This window comes from Pseudonaja textilis, chromosome 1 (assembly GCF_049901715.1).
Source record: "Pseudonaja textilis isolate UNSWEBS1 chromosome 1, rPseTex1.2, whole genome shotgun sequence".
Classification (NCBI taxonomy): Eukaryota; Metazoa; Chordata; class Lepidosauria; order Squamata; family Elapidae; genus Pseudonaja; species Pseudonaja textilis.
Genome location: NC_141990.1, coordinates 288,468,130 through 288,483,038, shown reverse-complemented (window position 1 = coordinate 288,483,038; position 14,909 = coordinate 288,468,130). Strand labels below are relative to the sequence as shown.

Below are 14,909 nucleotides of genomic sequence, written 5' to 3'. Positions count from 1 at the left end.
GCCCTCATTTTACTGACCTCAGAAGGATGGAAGGCCAAGTCAACCTTGAGCCTGGTGAGATTTGAACTGTCAAATTGCAGGCAGCCACCAGGCAGCAAAAGTAGCCTACATTACTGCATTTTAACCACTGCACCACCATGGCTCATATCCCCTCCTGTTAGTAGTATTTGGAGATATGCTTAGTCTGATAGCAGGTAATGTTTTAAAGTATACATCTTAAAAGTGCAGAGTCAAAATAGTAAGATTTTCAGGTAATAGTGAAAGGATTTTGGGTAACATGTTTGCAAAAATGCATATAGGCAGAAGTGCAAACAAAAATGCGTTTCTTAAAATAAAGTTCAGATTCATTTATGTTGGGAAAAGCTATTTTCAGAAAGGTAAATATTAAAAGAAATGGAAAATGAACATTCAAACACACTTTTAGATTACAAGTAGATATAGGATGAAGTGAATCTACAAATTTAAACAAGAGAAATAATGAAATTTTTAAGAAGATAAATTCATTATATACTCTCCTAAGAAGATCTCTTCATTTATCTGGTGAATCTCTTTTTACTACAATAGTCATATTTAGTTTTTCCCTTTACAAATGCATACCTCAGCAGTTATACTGAATTCTGCAAATTTTCAGATTATTTGTTAACTAAGTAAGAAAAAAAGGCAGATTGTCTGATTCATGATCTGTCAACAAAGCTTAGTTTGATGTTATGGATTATATGCTCACTCTTGGTTGAGGTCTTCCTCAGTTCTTGTATAAGTTTGCAGTTGGATGAAGAATTCATATAATAACATCATTTTTCGGTCCCAGCATCAACACTGCTGATTATATAAGCACCAGATATGCCAGGTAAGTAATTTAGGATAGAAATTCATCTCTATCCTTCCTGGTCTTCCTAGTATCATAGAAACCATTATGAAAATACCATGTCATGCATTTGCCAATATACACAACAGCTTAATGCCTCTTTTCAAGCAATGAAAAATGATGTTAATTAATCAGAAGCACCATTCATGGCCATCACAGAAGATGTATCTTTGTAAATTGCCAAAGGAAGGGAAAACAGCCACCAGTTGTTCAGGAATTAATATTGCAATATTAATGCAATATCAGGGGTTTTCAATTCAATGTATAGAATGTTAAGGATGTGTGTTTGTGTTTATTTTCATAGTCAAAATGTACACTGAAGATGGTATTTAATTTCATTGTACAAGGTACAATGACAATAAAGTAAACTAAACTAAAGAGGAAACTTTAGTTCTTATGGGAAATGAACTTGAACTACTACAGGTGTGAAATGGAGTTTAATGGCAGAAAAGTGTTCTGAAAACACAAAATGACTAAGCTGAACAATGTCAATGAGTGGGCTGAATGTTACCTGCCTACCACTATGGTAGTGTAAATGGAAATCTATAGTCTTAAGTTTATTTCATTCACGACTTGCTTTTAAAGGGAACAATATTGTACTTCTTTTGCTCCCAACTCTTTACTTTTCCACCGCAAAAAAGAGATAATAACTCTCATTACATTGTGTGACCCAGTGGGAAGTCAGAACACAGCTAATGTTGTAATGCTCCTAAAAGTAAGCATCTCTACTTAGGAGCACTTTTAGAATGGAATATCACAGGGTAACAGGTCTATAGAAACTCCTTTTAGCTTCATCATGAAAGAGTATGCTTTGTACAAATATATTCACCTTGATAATCTTCCAGCAGCATTTGATGTCTAGAATACAAGAGACTGTATAAGAAAATTAATTTTTGCTAAGAGCCTTCAGATTAGAATGGTTACTCTATCATTAAGAACAACAAAAAAAGCATGTCTCTGGAAATGAAGATACAATGCAGAAGCTTAAAAATCACTTATATTATTTTAAAGCCATAAAAGCTTTTGAACTTCACAAACACTGCCTTTAAATACATGTTATTCATTCTAATTTGTTCCTCTTTTTCTTAAGTATTTCACTTGAGAAGATTACAAGTGATATGACTAGATGATCATTATGGGCAATCACTGACCATAATATTTAGTAAAATGGTAAAGACTGTAATGTTGCACAATAGAGGCAAGTGAGCAAAATTCCATAGACCTTAAAGTAATTGAAGTTGACCTGTCAGATAAGAAGACCATACTTTTCTTTTCCAAACTTCTCTGATTATTAAAAGCATTATTTAAAAATTGTTCTATTGTGTAGAAAGAAGAGCATGGAAATACATGCATGATTGATTCCATCTCCCTGCTGAGCAAGAGCTGAGGGGATATTCTTAAATCTCCCTTACCACATAGATGAAGGCAAGAATCTGATCTGGCTAAAATAAAATCTCTCTTGTGAGTCAGTCACAGTCACAGATTGTTAGCAAAGGTACAGTAAGTAGAAGCAGATAAGCTTCCATACCAGCCTAAACTAGATACAGATAGATCATAAAAGATGCTGTAGATCTGCCCAAATTGCACATCTATACTTTTAAATGTTTATATTCCTTCTTGGTACAAGCAATTGTCAAACAAGAATTTAAACTTCTCCATCCCATCCGAAACTGTCATTATGTGAATAAGGATCATGTCTTCATGCCCTCAACTGTACCAAATATAGGTAGTCCTTGACTTACAACCACAATTGAGCCCCACATTTCTGTTGCTAAGTGAGACATTTGTTGAATGAGTTTTGCCCCATTTTATGACTTTTCTTGCCATAGTTGTTAAACGAATCTCCACCGTTGTTAAGTTAATAACATGGTTGTTAAGTGAATCTGGCTTCCCTGTTGATTTTGCTTGTCAGAAGGTTACAAAAGGTGATCATAGGACCCTGGGACGCAGCAACAATCATAAATATGAACCAGTTTCCAAGCATCCAAACTTTGATCAGGTGACCTTGAGGATGCTGCAACAGTTACGTGAAAAGCTGTCATAGTTTTTTCAGTGCCATTGTAACTTTGAACAGTTACTAAATGAACTGTTGTAAATCAACATTTTGTACTTGACAAAATAAGAGTTATTGTATTTTCCAAAGTCCTGTGATTAGTAACACTCCCAAAAATATCAATATCAATTAATCCGAGGTTTTTACATATTTTACTGTTTCTTTTCAGGTCTTAGTCCTTTAGAAAAACTGTTAAAACAAAATTGCCTTGCTTAGCATTCATGCAACAAATGCTAATAGTTTAGCTTATAAATGGACAACTTAGTTCATGTTATTGGAAATCTTGCAATCTTCTCTCCAAATCCACAAAGATTCTCATTTTAAACACAAGATGTTTTCAACAGAACTACAAGAAAATATTTCCTAAAGTCAATTTCATAATATAAGATAATAAATTTATAATCTACTAAATTCAATGTTTCTAACAGGAAGGAAAATATCATAAAGGATTCATAGAAATTATAAACAGTATTGAAATAAATATTCTTTTTCCTTTCCTCATTGTTGATCTTGGCTCATTTCTCAATCTTACAAAATGTGCAACATTAATCACTGCACAACGGGAAGCCATGGATTATGATTTGTGCATACAGGTCTGGGGAGCTCAAATACTTTGGCTACTTAATTAGAAGAGAGGACTTATTGGAAAAGACCCTGATATTGGGGAAGATTGAAGACAAAAGGATAGGGATATGGCAGAGGATGAAATGGTTAGATAGGGTTATCAATGCAATTAATATGGGCAAACTCTGGGAGGATAGGGGAGCCTGGTGTGCATGGGATCATGTAGAGTTGGATATAACTTAGTGACTGAAAGACAACAAATGCCTGGGGAAAAAAAGAGGAGGAAGCAGTAAAGTAAGTTGTATATAAAATAGCTTACGTAGAGATCTCCATTGTTATTGTACACACACACACACACACACACACACACACACACACTCAACCTATCCTCCTGTTCTCAGCAGAAGTCATTTTTCAGGAAAGTATAAAGAGTGTGTCAAGTTAAATGTAAAACTATTAAATTTTATTATTTTAAAAATCTGTCTGTTATAAGGTTATGAAGCATTATATGCATCCAAAGGGAAAAGTAGTAAGCACTATCATTTCTCCTGGTTCAATTTATAGTCTTCTTAAAATAATATTGTCTTTTTCCTATAATCTTAAAGTATAGTAATAAAGTGCTTAAGTGCAGGGGTGGCCCCAACACATTTAGTGCCCGAATGAGAAAACACAATACAGATTGATATCTGATAATTTGCCATTGGGTATAGTTTACATTATCCTGTAACCTAGCTGGTATTATATTTCACAATGAGGGATCAAGATCTATACTTCAAATAACTGTCTTCAGCTACATCTATGCTGGAACTCAGCTCCAAATTTGTCCTTATCAAAGCTTAATCTAACTGTGTCGGTTGCTGCTGATAGTATTCTCTGACACAGTATTCCCTGACTTCACTTAGAGTGGTGTTTTTTCTTTCTGCTACTTAGCAGAAGTGAGTAAAAACCCAGTTAAGGGATTTTATCTAGAACTCCAGAAGTTTGTTTTGTTTGTGTAGTATTAATGTGTTCACTCCTATTAAGAAGTAATTAAAGTTTTAAAAAGAACAGTACAATCAATAGTAAGCAAAAACAACTTAAAAATTCAGCAGTTTCTCATGCCTTCATCTCTGGATTTAGACTGATTATTCCATGCTATCCCCAAAAATCCTACAGAAGACTTAAGTTTTCACTGCTCTTCAAAAACTTAATAGAGAGGGGCCATCCTGCATAAATTAAGGCACATCCATAACTTATGTCTGGGGAAAACTAATCTGGAGGATCATCATTATATTTGGGGCTATTAATTGAGAATAGCTAATTTTCGGACCCTTAATGAAAACATTCTTATATGCCTTTTTTCACAAATGTTATTGGAACCAGAGTTGTTAGTTTCTGAAATAAGGGATTCCAAAGTAATAAACAACACTTTGACTTGCTCCAGAAGTTGACCGGAAATAAAAACAGTCAGTGTGGCAATCCTAAGCACATCCATAACTATCCATACTGTTGAATCAGCTGAAGTTTCTGAATAGCCTGGAAGAGCTGTAGGTTCTACTTGCTGTTTTAGCAGGTGATGTGAGTCCAGGAGGATACCAGGCTGAGAGCCAACTTTATACAACTTATGTGAAATCCCAATCAGAGTTGAAAATAGTACTGTGCAGGATAATATACATACTTACTTTCATTTCATTATTCTATCCATTTAAAATTATGCCATAATTAATGTTAGAATTGCAGCAAATGTTTGATATTTGTTTGAAATGTATAGGGTATCTTGCTTGAGCAGGGGGTTGACTAGAAGACCTCCAAGGTCCCTTCCAACTATATATTCTGTTATTTTAGGTTCAATATATTAACTAACCTATTTCTCTTGCAATTCTTTAAATGATACTGATTTTAATGCTGCCTTCTTAATTTCCCTAATATATAATAAATTATTTCTGTTTTTATTGTAATTTCACAATAATGGAAGCTGCCCTATAATTACTTCGTTGTAATATATTTAACTGAATTCATAATAAGTAAGGACATTTGGTCCTTCCAACATATTCTTTTCTAATGCTTTTCTAAGCATTATTTTGAGAAAAGATTGGTAGAAATTCCTGCCCCTACCCCCCAAAAAAACAAACCACCAAATGTTTAAGAGTCTCCTTTAAGAATTAATTAGAGCAGGGGTCGCTAACCTTTTGGACCTCAGGGACCACCAAACTCATAATTTTAAATCCCGTGGACCAGAGACCCCAAAAAGTCTGCAGGAAAATTCCCCACCTAGTTTTCCTATCAATCGATAGTTCTTTATTTGGGATCGCAGGACACAGTCTCCAGCTCCAGCTCTCTCGTGGGGCGGGGGGAGGAGAGAGACTTTTGGCTTCATGCAAGGAAAGCAGCAGAAGCAGCAGAAGTCTTTCTTTCTCTGCCCCCAAACTCCGCCAGAAATGAGTCTTTGTGAGACTTGTCGCACCGGCGCAGCCTCTTAGAGCAGGATGCCTTGCAGGGTCCCAAAGACTCATTTCTGGCAGAGTTTGGGGGAGAGAAAGAAAGACTTTTACTGCTTTCCTGTGTGCAGCCCAAAGCAGAAGAAAGAAGCAGAAAGAAACAGCCCGGTGGCCAGGCAAGTTCCCTCCCTCCGCCCATTTACCCCTCCCCTCACTACCTCGTGTTGTTCGCAATGCAAGTGACAAAAGCCTTGTGTTCCCATGGGCCATGTGGGCGGTGCAGCCTTGTGTTCTTGCGCAGACTGGATTAATTGCTTTGGGCGGGTGCTTTGGCACTTACATTTCTCTGACCCACTGAATTAGAGCTGTGTTTCTCAATGTCAGCAACTTTAAGAAGGGTGGGTTTCAACTTCTAGAATTCCCCAGCCAGCATATATTAGACTTATGGTGATTATGTTCTCAAAGCCTGGCATTTGTTTCTAGAAAAAGAAATTTCATGCTGCAAATCTTGTAGAAACATTGTATTCTGCATAAAAAAAAATCTCCAATTGATGATGCCTCCTTGTAGTTTCTTCATGGTAAAAGTAAATGGATAAAGTAATTTCCCAGGGGCAAATTAAACTACTACAGAACTGGAAAAAATAGCTTTCTTTTTTATAGTTAAACATATTTGCAAATTATTAAAGCTTTTATTTGCATGCACTTGTATATATTTTATTTATGCCATATTTCAACGTTTTCATAAGTGTATTTCTTAGCAGGCATTTCTCCCAAAGTAACAAATGTTAGTAGGAAGTACTAGAGGATATTCTGACTCATAATTACATTTTAAAGACAAACTGGCTTCAGAAACAAGACATATGCTTGTCAACAGAACTTGAATACCAAATAGTGATTACTCCCAACTAACAGATTAGGGGCCAATTGCTGGTCAAAGGTCAGCCAACTTTTCATGTATCACAGATTATTAAATGTCTCCAAATACATATATTTGAAGCCAATCAGCTAAGAAATTTAGATCACCTGCATTTGCCCCAAGTCCATAACACCCATCCATTTACCTTTCATCCATTCTAATGCATTGAGTAATATCTGCAGCTCCCAACAGAGGCTATTGCAGAATTGACTCCTATGCAAAATTTAACCTATCTGAAGCTAGAAGTCCATCTTAGTTAAATGATGTTAGTAGTAGAGCTAAAACAAGTTTGAAACCAATGGTACTTTTAGTCCCAGTAAATAATATAGGTCAGCAAGGGAATGCGCATATGCTAGATTTGTATGATCTGATTCATAATTTGATAACATCCCAATTTTACAAGATATCCCAAACTACATCTGTATAACATATATAGCCATAACCAATCTTCATTCAGGTTCATAAATGGAGAATGCATGTTATTCAAACAATAATTCAATATTTATTGAATTCAATAATTTAGTGGATAATTCAAATACTGAGTTTGTCCTACATGATATTATAGCAATAAGAGATTAATAAATCAAAGAAATAAATTCTGGATCAGCTGGAAATTCCAGATGTTTTTAGATAAATGAAATAAAAGTGCAAAAAATATTAATTAAACCATAAGGAATATTTTACTCACTGGAGATACTATATACCTAATATCTTTCAAGACTTATTGCACTCTGGGGATTATCACATTTCATAGAAGAGACAAGATTAACGTACAGTATAAGCCTCTTGGGCTAATTCAAAACGGATAGAAAATAAAGTTTCTTCTGTGAATTCTTACAGAAAGAACTAGCACAAGTTTTCTTAAGATAAAATACACCAATGAATGGAGTTTTTTCTCAGTGCGACAATCAATGTTGAACCAATCCAGCAAAAATGCTTTGAATAATTCTGTCCGCTTTTCTTGACTTTGAATTTACAGTGTAACTCAATTCTTGCTGTAGCGCCATGACTTTTCTTAACATTAGTAGTGAGAAAAATCACTGCTTTTTTCTTCCTATTATAATCCACAATCAATGCATGCATTTAATTATTTATGATCTTTCTATGCTCATCTTAATAAATAACAATACTAATATAATCGACATATTTAAAAAATAATGCAGACCAGCTTACGGTCGTAAGATTTCTCAGTTCAATATTAACAAGGTCTGACTCTGCTTATCTTTGTGAGCCCGCATGATGAGCTCTGACCAGTTAAGAAAGCCCTTTGGTCAGGTAAGAAGGGTGGTCAGGCCAAGTATACAATTTTCAATTACAGGAGCAAGGCTACCAGCAATAGCATGACTAAAAGGAAGAAAGCATCCCTCTCACCATCCCTCTCATTTGGATGCAGTACAACCCTACTCTAACATCAGTCTGCACTCCAAGACATAATGGTATTAAAACCAGAATCATTTAAGTGCAAAATTACCATATGCTTCAATATCCTAGGCACAGCAGCAAGGCAAAGTGAAATTCTCCCAAAAGGTACTGTTTGATGGGAGAACCTGGTATGTCAGGGCCTCAAGGTCTGTGAGAACAATTTAATACCGCACATATGATTTCCAAACAATTTAAACTTGAATACAGAACAAGCTCATATTGGGAGGTTAAATCTACATTTTCAGTTAGAATCAGCAGGCAGCTCTGATAGTCAGATACAGAGGTACTTCATTAAATTCCTAATCCCAGGAAAGCATCTGTATGCATTTGGTTGAAAAGTCTATGATCATTTAAATCTAATGAAATAGATAAAATAATAATTCTGAAAAAAACAGAAAGGGCATTTTTGTGGTGGGCATGGTTGCTTTAAATAAAGCACAACATAAAAGATAGGCCTATGCACACCTTATGGTATCTTTTGCAGAAAGCATCGCCTGTGTTTAATATAGCTTATTCAGATGGAACTGAACATATTTACCAAGTGAATGAAAGAAAGAATTATCTTTCACCATGATGGTAATAAATGGATTTTGTTCTGGACTAGCAGGCTTGAAGCCTGCAAACCTGATTGGCCCGCTGATAGCCGATCATGATTGGTCGCCATAGACTGATGCGATTGGCCAGTAAATGGGCTGCTGCGATTGGCCCTGCCAAGAGAGGCAAACTCAAATCACCTTCATTGGCTGCCTAGCCGCAGCCAGCCCTATATAAGGGGCTTCTGCGGCTGGGATTAGTTGCTCAGATCTGAAGTCACTAATAAAGAGCTGTTGTTGCTATCTGAGTCTTGCCTCCATTCTTGAACCATCCTCCCAGATCTAACACTGGCGACGAGGATGGGATGCGGAGGCAACAAAGTCTATTGATTTGAGCTAGCTGAAGGAGCACGTGGCTGACAGAGTGCAACGACGGCGACATGGCCAGCAGCGCTATACCACCCGCACCATTCGATCCAGCTAGCGAAGACTGGGACTCATATATGGACTTATTTCAAATGTTCCTGGAGTCCAACAACCTCAAAGATGCCACACCTAGCAAGAAACGAGCCGTTTTTCTAACCCATTGTGGGCCAGCCGTTTTTAAGATGGCTAAAGCCTTAGCGAAGCCAGCTGAGGTTAAAATCATGGATTGGGACACCCTTGCTCCCATCCTGCGCAACCATTACGCCCCAGCCATGCCAACTCTCATTCGCAGACACGAGTTCTACCAGAGGGACCAGCGTGAAGGTGAGAGCGTTGGGGATTTTGTGGCAGACCTGAGGAACCTGGGCAGTTTATGTGGCTTCGCCAACCTCAAAGAAGCCATGAGAGACCGCATCGTCCTTGGCCTCAGAGACCCAAATGTCCAGAGCAAGATTATGGCCAAGGGAGACATCTCACTTGCAGATGCCATAGCAGACGCCACCGCAGCTGAAGCCACTCATAAATCAGCAGCACGAATGCGTCAAACCAGCAGAACCAACCGCCAACCCACCAATGATGCTGGGAAACCTTCAGACAAGTACACATCAACCACCCATCATGAAGATGTCAAGTCATCCTCAGACAGCGAGGAAGAAGAAGTCCACAGGCTCCGGTCGGAATGTGAGCAACGGGACCAGCGGGGTCATAAACCCAACTACCAATGCGCTGGATGCGGGGGAAACCATCCCCGATCCGAATGCAGATTCTTAGATGCCATGTGTCGTTTTTGCGAGAAACGAGGGCACATCGCAAAGGTATGCAGAAACAAGAGAAATTCCAGCCCCAGATGGAGAGGAAGCAGCCCAAAGAGGTATGATGGCAACTCCACCACACAGAGGGACTGCCCTAGCAACCAGTGGAACCAGTACAGCAGACCCCGAAGGTTTAACGACACACCCAGACGAGAGGAGGCTCATCAAACCATCACCATCGGCCACGCTTCATCACTTGACGCTAAAAAAATCCAAGTAAAGGTCACCATTGAAAACAAACCGTGCATCATGGAAGTCGACTCTGGGTCATCACTATCCATGGTATCCTGGAGAACACTCAAGCAGCTAATTCCCAACATCCGATGCCAAGACCTCAGCAGTCAGAGACTCATACTGAAAGACTATCAAGTCAACCGGATTCCAGTCGCAGGTACCCGCCATGTCCAGGTCTCTTTCGAGGGACATGATGCAATTCTACCACTCACCATCGTAGACAGAGACCGGCCAAGTCTATTGGGCCTTCAGTGGTTTGCACCATTAGGAATCGGAATGGCTGGCATCCATCATACTGAAGATGATGACTGGGAGGCAGCTCTCATCCACGACTTCCAAGAAATGTTCAACGAAAGCCTAGGCAAGTACAAGGGGTCCCCTATTTCATTTAATCTTCGCCCCGACATTGCACCAATTCGCCTAAAGCCACGCCGAGTTCCCTTTGCTCCAAAATCCAAAATTGATGAGCAACTGGACAAATTAATTGCACAAGGCGTGTTAGAACATATTGACCATGCCCGATGGGAGACACCAATTGTCACCCCCATAAAGCCTGACGGGTCCATAAGAATCTGCAGTGACTACAAGGCCACCCTCAATCACGCGCTACAGCAAAGCGCCTACCCAGTACCAGTTGTTCAACATCTCCTGCATTCACTTGGGGGTGGCAAAATATTCGCAAAATTAGATCTGGCCCAAGCGTATCAACAGCTGCCAGTTGATCCCGAGACTGCAGAAGCCCAAACTATAGTCACACATCATGGTGCATTCAAATGCAACAGGCTCCAGTTTGGTGTAAGCGTAGCCCCAGGCATCTTTCAAAGCCTGATGGAGAGACTATTACAAGATATAAAAGGGGTCGTGCCCTATTTTGATGACATATTAATAGCAGCACCCACAAAAAACCAATTAGAGAAATGCCTCAGAACAGTCCTACAGAGGTTCAAAGATGCTGGCCTCAAGGTTAAGAAGGAAAAGAGCCAGCTTTGCACAGAAAGGGTGGAGTTTCTTGGCTACCTCCTTGACAAGCAAGGAATCCACCCCACAGAAAAGAAATTGGCAGCTATCAAAAACGCCCCAAGACCCAAAAACAAAACTGACCTCCAAGCCTTCCTGGGACTTATTAACTTTTATAACATCTTCCTACCCCAGAAGGCGACTGTTGCTGAGCCCCTTCATAGACTACTCGATAAAAGGGCATCCTGGATTTGGGGACGTCGGGAGGAACATACCTTCCAGCAAGTAAAAGACCTCCTTACCTCTCATGCAGTACTAATTCAGTATAACGAGACACTACCTTTGACTGTCACTTGTGATGCCTCACCATTTGGGGTGGGGGCCATCCTGAGCCACGTCCTACCAAACGGCTCAGAGGCACCAATTGCATTTTTTTCAAGAACTCTGTCAAAAACAGAAAGAAACTATAGCCATTTAGATAAGGAAGCCCTTGCTATTGTCTCTGCAATTAAAAGATTTCATGAATATGTTTATGGGAGACCATTTTCTATTATAACGGATCATAAGCCACTACTTGGGATTCTGGCAGGCGACAAACCTACTCCACACATTCTCTCCCCCAGAATGACACGATGGTCGGAATTTCTCGCTGCCTACGACTATCAATTAAAGTATCACCCGGGGAAATCTATTCCTCACGCAGATGCCTTGAGCCGCTCGCCACTACCCGAGCCACAGGAAGACCCAGCTCCCACACTCCTGGTACTGCAAATAGAGACAATGTCCTCACCTCCACTAACGGCCCAAGACATCGCCTTTGAAACCAAAAGAGACTCTTGTTTGGCACGAGTTCTTGGCTGGGTGGAGAGGGGATGGCCAGATTACGACCCTAAGGAAATATTTAAGCCATTTAAAAACAGACAAACAGAACTTTTTTCACAAAGAGGGTGCATCTTGTGGGGAGACCGAGTTGTTGTACCAACTAAGTTACAAAAAAGGGTCTTGCAAATGCTACACGATGGACACCCGGGCATCGTGCGTATGAAAGCACTGGCAAGAAGTTATGCCTGGTGGCCAGGTATGGACAAACAAATCAAAACCTGGGTCGCCTCTTGTAACAGATGCCAGGAAAACCACTCAGCCCCACCAAAAGCTCCATCAGCAGAATGGGAAACACCCAGGGGTCCCTGGTCTCACATTCATATTGACTTTGCGGGACCTACGAGAGGCCACACTTTCTTAATAACCGTAGATGCATATTCTAACTGGCTTGAGGTCAATAAAATGAAAGCAACCACTACTGAGGCAGTCATCAAAAAACTGAACAGACTCTTCTCCACACACGGGTTATCAGATGTCCTGGTCTCTGACAATGGTCCCCAATTTACTGCCTTAGCCTTTGAACAGTATTTAGCGGAACAGGGCATCCGACACGCACTTACATCGCCGGCTCATCCTGCGGTGAATGGTAGGGCTGAACGAATAGTTCAGTTTACAAAGAAAACCCTGCAGAAAATGGAACAAGGTAACATCCACGACAAAGTCACTAGAATGCTGCTCCTGCAACACATCACACCAAACAGCACGACCAACAAGAGCCCAGCTGAACTTCTGATGGCCAGGAAACTCAGATCGCCTCTAGACCGTTTGCACCCTGCCTACACCCCGGAAAAGCCCCTGGGTTCCAGCAGCAAGCACCGTGCCTTCAAGGTAGGAGACCTTGTATTCGCAAAAAAAAATTCTGGGGATCCCCTCTGGATTCCTGCCCAAATAACTCAAGTTATGGGTCCCCGCTCCTACCGTCTACTCACCACTGATGGCAGACCATGTAAATGCCATATTGACCAGCTGCGCTCCAGACTAACCACATCTTCCAACCCTGACCCTAACTTTGACACCAGGGGGGAGGGGAAGCCGTGAACTCAGAATTAGAACCAACACCTGTTTATTCTGAACTAACACCGAGATCACCGCACCATAGTTTGCAACACTCACCAGCTGCAGCTGAGCCTAGACAGACGAACGCTTCACCAAGAAACAGCAGCCAGGCAGGTTCAGCGAGCCCGGGGAGCCATGGCAGTAGCAACAAAGCTGAGGACTCTATCACCCTGGGGGCACCAGAGGAGAGCCCTGACCATGGCACCGGTTCAACGTTCCTGTTTGATCCAGCAAGCAGTCCATCTGAACCCGAATTTGAACATGGACAATTGGAATTGCGTAAGTCAGGTAGACAGGTGCGAAGACCTGCCTACCTGCGAGACTATATTACTCCACCCCTTAAACGGAACCGAGAGGGGAGGGGTGTTCTGGACTAGCAGGCTCGAAGCCTGCAAACCTGATTGGCCCGCTGATAGCCGATCGTGATTGGTCGCCATAGACTGATGCGATTGGCCAGTAAACGGGCTGCCGCGATTGGCCCTGCCAAGAGTGGCAAACTCAAATCGCCTTCATTGGCTGCCTAGCCGCAGCCAGCCCTATATAAGGGGCTGCTGCGGCTGGGATTAGTTGCTCAGATCTGAAGTCACTAATAAAGAGCTGTTGTTGCTATCTGAGTCTTGCCTCCGTTCTTGAACCATCCTCCCAGATCTAACAGATTTCCTCTTGAGTGACAGTGAGTTGTAACAGAAGTGCATATTGACTTTTACCTCCCTTCTAGTGAGGAGAATGAAAAGTCAAGAGTTACCACTTTAATATCAGCCAAGGCAGGTCTATTAGTTGTAGTATGGGTGGATCCAGGAAATCATGGTTAAAACTATGTTTCTAAATACTGATGTATACTTTATTAAATCATTCTAGTACTTTTTTCACCATCTTTTTTCACCCATCTTTTCACCAGTAACAATTTAAATCAGTACTACATGTGTTTCATGATGTAAAAGTACAGAATTGTGATAAGGAACTAAAGCACATTAATTTTGTAAACATTTTATGGGTACTCGGTAGCAATTTTAAGAGACATAAGAGTCTCAGAATAGTTCTTGTTCCTTTGAAGATAACAGTGTTTAATTTTTTATTTAAGATGACAATTATCATATAAAACCAATTTTAGAAAAACATAAGATTCAGGAATTGTGGAGAATCACAAGTAGAACCTTTGCAAAGATATTTTGTAAATGATTAGATAACTTAATCAGTTACTAAATAATTAGATTGCCTAATAAGTTATATTCATAAAGTATACATGGAGATTCCCAATCATCCAGGTATGGTTGTCCCAAAGATGCTTTTCTTTGAAAATGAAGAAAATTCTTCTGAACTGAAGAAGCTTCTCCAATCCAAGCATCTTTGGGTTATTCATAAAGTAATTCTAAACTTCAACATGCCTACTTAAATGTATAACATATGGAATAAAACATCTGTTTTGTGTTACTATTTTAATCAGAATCTACGGGGTTTACTTAATTTGGTGTAAATAAAAAAATGTAAAGCAGACTATAACTATTTTGCAGAAGATTTTATATGCACTTTAACAAAAGCATAGCATGCTAATTATAAATATTTAGCAGAATGTTTTGGATTGAATTTGCCGAGCTTGAGATCTGCCACCTGTGCTACATCATAAAAATGATCAGAAAGTAATTAGCTAAGTAGGTTAGCTAAGTAGGTTGTCCTAATGCCTCTATCAAGAACTCATGCCACTTATAAGGGTTGGTTTTTTAATAAGCCTCAAAGAAGTAGCTGGAAGTCTTTTTGTCCTGAAGCTCTTGTTG

General features: G+C 39.8%; 1 protein-coding gene across 20 annotated transcripts in view; it reads right to left on the bottom strand.

The window, feature by feature from the left end:
- NRXN3 (neurexin 3) overlaps positions 1–14,909 on the bottom strand; it is a 1,274,597-nt gene that overhangs the window by 111,362 nt on the left and 1,148,326 nt on the right. The window lies entirely within an intron of this gene.